We start from the raw sequence: 6386 nt of genomic DNA on the forward strand, positions 1-6386 counted from the left end.
AAGAGTTAATGTTACTGATGTCTTGGTGAGTGGGCCTTTAACTGCGCACAGGAGTACAATTAAACCTACAATTAAGCCCGTGCCATTTCAGGATACCTTCTTGGGTATTTAACCATTGCCTCAGAATCTGGCCCAGACATGCAGCACACCTTCTGGGAAAGGGCTTGATAAATATCCTAAATATTAATGCAAGTGATGGGAGTGAGAGCTGAAACTCCTATGGCAAAAATATAGTTACTGTGACCTAAAAGTTAGCCTGTCCTTGCAACTCTTTAGAGCATAGAAGATGTAGCTCTTTTAGCCGCTTTCATAATTTTTTAACTAGAGGAAGTATAGGGTGATTTTTTTAACATCATAGAGATATACTTTTGATTATTGCTTGATTGTTTATGAGGTTGTAGAGCCTGCAGTTGTAGGGGGATTTAATGTTTGAAACTTTCTTAGATCCTTATGTTTTTTCTCTTATATTTTTTCTCTTATCCCATTAAGTGATAGATAAAGTTGTGAAAATAAAAATGTAGTAGGAATGTTTTACTAATTAGTAGGTAACCATCTGTGCCTTGGCCTTGGAGTTCTGGCTGTCACCTAATGGCTACTTCTGAAGAATGAATAATGGCTTGCTTTAAAGAAACTGATTATAGTAACTTACGGAATTATCTTTAAGAGCACCTGGTTGACCATGAAGTAAAAATTAATATCTGTGCCTGCTGTCTTAGTTCTAAAGTTAAAGATAAAAAATCAAATGTTTGTGGGCCCGGCAGCGTGGCGCAGTGGTTAAAGTCCTCGCCTTGCACGCCCGGGATCCCATATGGGCACCGGTTCTAATCCCGGCAGCCCCACTTCCCTTCCAGCTCCCTGCCTGTGGCCCGGGAAAGCAGTCTGCCTGTGGCCCGGGAAAGCAGTCGAGGATGGCCCAAAGCTTTGGGACCCTGCACCCGCGTGGGAGACCCGGAAGAGGCTCCTGGCTTCGGACCGGCATAGCATCGACCGTTGCGCTCACTTGGGGAGTGAATCATCGGACGGAAGAACTTCCTCTCTGTCTCTCCTCTCTGTATATCCGCCTTTCCAATAAAAATAATAAAATAAATCTTTAAAAAAAAATCAAATGTTTGTGCAGAGGCTTGTGATGTGTCCAAGTAAATAAAAAGGACAGCTTCTTCTTGAACAAAGAGGCAGCAAGAAGGCACCAAGTCACAGTGTCTGTGTCTTTCTTTATCGCCGAGTCCACGCACCCTTCTCGAGCTCCGAACTCATCTGGAGCTGGACTCCGGCAATGGAGGACCAGACACAAATATTTATCTAAGAGATACCTATTATTTAGTTCTATCAATAGGAAGTCCTGGTACAAAATTTTATTAAATAATACTATTGATAAACTTTAGCTAATTTTTTCAGCACTTTAACATGATAGGCCGTGAACTTTATGCTTTAATTTGTCATCTCATAAATGCCTTGAAACAGCCCAAAGGTGCTGCTATTATCCAATGTACCTGATGTTCAAAGAGGTTACTTGTCATGATCACCCAGAAAACTTAGCAGAACTAAGACTTGCATTAGGAGTCCAAAAATTAAGGACTCAGCTCTCCAAGACTGTTCTCATTTCAAACACCAACCACAAGCTGGGTCCTTAGCTACCTCCCAGCTAACTAAAAATTCAGGAGTCTGGGCCTAGTACAGTAGCCTAATGACTAAAGTCCTCCTCTCACATACACCGGGATCCCATATGAGTGCCACTCTGTGTCCCAGCTGCTTCACTGCCCATCCAGCTCCCTGCTTATGGCCTGGGAAAGCAGTAGACAATGGCTCAAAGCCTTGGGTCCCTTCACCCGCATAGGAGACCCAGAAGCTCCTGACTCCTGGCTTTGGATTGGCTCAGCTTTGGACATTGGGGCAACCTGGGGAGTGAACCAGTGGATGGAAGATCTTTCTCTCTGGTCCCTCTTCTCTCTGCAGATCTGTGTGCAAGCGAGGACTTTAGCCGCTATTGTATCGTGCCAGGCCCCAATAAAATTTTTGAAGAAATGAAAATAAAAATATCAAAATCCATGAGATGTAGCAAAAACAATACAAAAATCAAAATATCTCAAGTAAATGATCTAATAATGTATCTCAAGGACTAACTAAAAAGAAAAAAATTTTTAAGAATAAAGAAATGCTAAAAATCACAGCAAAGATAAATGGAATAGAAACAAAACGCTACAAATTGCGACAAAAGAGTTATTTTTTGAAGAAGATGAGCAAAACAAACTTTTAGCCAAACTAGCAAAGAGAAACAAGAGAGAATAGCCAAGTAAAATTAGAGATGAAAATGGAAACATCCCAAGAAACGAGAAAGGTGGTCTCTTCTTGCTGAATGGATCCTTCGGTCATTATGTAGAGTCCTTCTTCCTCTCTTTTAATACTTTTCATGTCAAAGTCTATATTATATGATATAAGAATGGCTACATCAGCTTATTTTTCCTTTCCATTAGCCTGGAATATCATTTTCCATTCTTTTACTTTCAGTTTCTGTATACTTTTGTCGATGAGATGTGTCTCCTGTAGGCAACAGATACGGGCTTTGTTTTTTGATCCAATCCACTTATCTATAAGGCTCAGTTGACTAATTCAAGCCATATTATATTCAGGGTTAATATGGGTAGGCAGTAATTTGGTCCTGTCATTTTAGCAATAGGTTGTTCATTGATTGATTCAGTCTTTTGTTGTCATTTTACTGGGATGTCCTTCATGTTTGCCTTTGGTTTTTGTAGGTGCTATTCCTTTTCTCCATCAAGGGAGAATATTTTTAAGTATCATTTGTAGGGCAGGTCTGGAAGAACTTTTCTTTGGAAGAATTTGCTTTCATTTTCAGACAAAAAAAAAGCTTTACTGGGTAAGTTATTCTGGGCTGACAGTTTTATTTTCCCCTTTAGAATCTGGAATATGTCGTTTGACTCTCTTCTTGCCTGTAGAATTTCCTCTGAGAGGTCAGCATTGAGTTTAAATGGGGTAACTTTATATGTTAATGTTTTTTCGTGTGTATATTTAAGCATCTTTTCCCTGTGTTCAACTGAAGAGAACTTGATTATCATGTATCATAGTAGAGATCTCTTTTGGTCAACTCTATTGGGAGTTCTTGTTACCCTCCTGTATTTTGTTTCCCAATTCTTTCTCCATATTAGGGAAGTTTTTGTTTATTATTTCATTGAGCACATTTTTTTTGAAAATATTTAATTTATTTTTATTGGAAAATCAGATTTACAGAGAGGAGAGTCAGAGAAAGATCCTCCATCTACTGGTTCACTCTTCAGGTAGCCACAATGGCCAGAAGTGAACTGATCTGAAGCCAAGACCTTCTTCTGGGTCTCCCATACAGATGCGGGGTCACACGGTTTCAGGACATCCTCTACTGCTTTCCCAGGCCAAATGCAGGTTGCTGAAAGGGAACTGGGGCAGCTGGGACACACACTGGTGCTCATATGGGATCCCAGGGTGTGCAAGGCAAGGATATAGCCACTAGGTCCATTGAACACATTTTTAAGCCCAACTTCTCTTTCTGTGTCTTCTGGTACTGCCATAACTTTTATATTGGCTCTACATTTTTTTGGCTTGATTCAGTCCCATCTCCAGCTTTTTGATTGTTTCCCGACTGTGGCAAGAAATTCTTTATTCTGCCTTACTCATTCTGTTATTGGAGCTTTCCAATGAATTTTTTTTAAAGATTTATTAATTTTTATTGGAAAGGCAGATATACAGAGAAAAGAAGAGACAGACAGGAAGATCTTCTGTCCGATGGTTCTCTTTCCAAGCAGCTGCAATGGCTGGGACTAGGCCAATCCGAAGTCAGGAGCCATGAGCTTCTTCCAGGTCTCCCAGGTGGGTGCAGGGTCTCAAGGTTTTGGACCGTCCTCAACTGCTTTCCCAGGCCATAAGCAGGGAGCTGGATGGGAAGTGGGGCTGCTGAGATTAGAACTGGTGACCATATGGGATCCCGGCACATTCAAGGCAAGGACTTTAACCTCTATGCTATCGTGTCAGGACCAACTCCTAACCTTTATAGACTGGTTCTGTGAAATAGTATGCCTTCATTAATTCACTCAGTGTGAAGGTCATTTCAGGTCTTTTCTAGGCTTTAGCATTTCCTGGGTTTGTGTGAATGCTTTCCTCATATGCAGTAACTTTGTCCTCTGTCGTTGTCCTGCAGTTGTGGACTTGGTGCGCAGAGCTGATAATAATATTCGCGGAATCTGACTGATGGTCGAAAGCCAAACTTTATTAGTGGCATCAGACTTTATACACTGAGGGTTATATAGCATGAGAGAGAAGGTATGGAGCTTATCAACAAAACCCATCAAAAAATTTTTTAAAGATTTATGTTTATTTTTATTGGAAAGGCAGATATACAGAAAGCAGGAAAGAAAGAGAGGAAGATCTTCTGTTTGATGGTTCACTCCCCAAGTGGCTGTAATGGCTGGTGCCAAGCCAATACGAAGCCAGGAGCTCTTCTGGGTCTCCCACGTGGGTGCAGAGTCCCAAAGCTTTGGGCCATTCTCTCGACTGCTTTCCCAGGCCACAAACATGGAGCTGGATGGGAAGTGGAGCTGCTGTGATTAGAACTGGTGCCCATATGGAACCCCAGGCCCATTCAAGGTGAGGACTTTAGCTGCTAGGTTGCCACACGGTGGGGAGGGGAGGACCCATCAACAGTTTCTATACTTTTATTTGGAACTCTTTTGTTTTGTATATCCTACCAATTGTTCTCATTCACATGCTGTCCACTCAGCTGTTCTCATACAAATGATATCCATTTAGCTATAGGAATGGTACCCACTCAGTTGTTTTCAACTATTATCCTATCAATTGTAATTCTGTGCTCGCTGACCTTGTAGGGTCACAATGTCCTTCTGCAGTCCTCCTTATCAGTAATATCTTTCCCTAGGTATCTGTGAGTCTGTAGCATCCTGTGACTTGCGCGAGCTATGCTAGCTACTTTGTTGCAGCCTTTCCTAATTAGAGCCATGGCACATTTGGCCATCTGCCCTTCAAATTAGTTGACACAGAACTGAATAGTATACTCCCGAGATGGTTAGGACATTAACGAACAGTCCCACTCAGTTCTCACTTGCTGAAGAAGTAAACTGGAGACCAGGTGAACATAGTTAAAAAAAAATCATGAAGATTGGAAGTTTGCTGTTTTTAAATATCAATTTTTCAACAAAAGATTAAAACCCCTACCATGCCAGTCTAGGAAGGTGTGGACTAAGGGTGAGGTCACATGCCATGAATTTTCTTCCATCTAATTTTAAAATTATGTATTTTTTTTTTTTTAGATTTATTTTTTCATTGGAAAGTCAGATACACAGAGAGGAGAGAGAGAGGAAGATCTTCTGTCCGATGATTCACTTCCCAAGTGAGCACAACGGCTGGAGCTGAGGCAATCTGAAGCCAAGAGCCAGGAACCTCTTCCAGTTCTCCCACGCAGGTAAAGGGTCCCAAGACTTTGGGCCGTCCTTGACTGCTTTCCCAGGCCACAAGCAGGGAGCTGGATGGGAAGTGGAGCTGCCAGGACTAGAACTGGCACCCATATGGGATCCTGGCATGTTCAAGGCAAGGACTTTTAGCCGCTAGGCCATGCTGTCGGGCCCTAATTTTAAAACTATGTATTTAAATTCATTGTTGGGGCAGCTGGGACCACCAGGAGCGGGTAGCGGTGGCAGTTGGGGCTGGCAGAGGGCTTGGGTTGGCGTTCAGCTTGTGGATGCTGTTGGCCACTGCGCTTCAGGCAATCTCTGCTTTGGGAGCAGAATTTTCACCAGAGACATGCAGAGAATCAGGCTTCCCTAGCAACTTGCTCTGCAGTTCCTGTGATCTTGGGCAGTCACCCTACTGCAGCTGGATCCTGATTGCAGAAGATGCTGCCAAGAAGCACAATTTGAAATCTAGGAGCTGTACTCCGGAGCTATTCTCGAAGTCTGCGGATGAAAATCGGGGAGGTTCCCTCCAGCCCAAGCTTTCATCAGGAGCGATAAACCCAAACGATTCAGGGGACTACAAATCAAGTAGGACCGTGGGTCAGACCCTGTGCTAAAGCTTTTGGATGACAACGAGAACATTGCTGAAGAACTCGGCATTCTCACGTGGAGCGGAGACATTGTGGAAGAATCTCTGAGTGAAAAGTTAGAGCGCATATAGATGTTGCTTGATTTTTCTCCATCTTATGTTATCAAATGAAACACTCCAGCACCTGGAAAATCAGTTGCATTTCCTTCCCTGGTTTAGGTTTTTTACTGTGGGGCATTAAACATCTAGGTAGAAGTTAAAGTGGCATATCTGTGGATTAGCAAGCTTGCCAGAACCTCCCCCCACACACACACCCTTTTTTTTTTTAATATTTTGATCATCTTTAC

At 42.4% G+C, this 6386-nt stretch overlaps 1 pseudogene; it reads left to right on the forward strand.

The window, feature by feature from the left end:
* The first annotated feature begins 679 nt into the window (after positions 1–679).
* Positions 680–6171, forward strand: LOC121157814 (annotated as a pseudogene).
* The last annotated feature ends 215 nt before the right edge of the window (positions 6172–6386 follow it).

This window comes from Ochotona curzoniae, unplaced genomic scaffold (genome assembly GCF_017591425.1).
Source record: "Ochotona curzoniae isolate NIBS_2020 unplaced genomic scaffold, NIBS_Ocur_1.0 contig_3622, whole genome shotgun sequence".
NCBI classification, from domain to species: Eukaryota; Metazoa; Chordata; class Mammalia; order Lagomorpha; family Ochotonidae; genus Ochotona; species Ochotona curzoniae.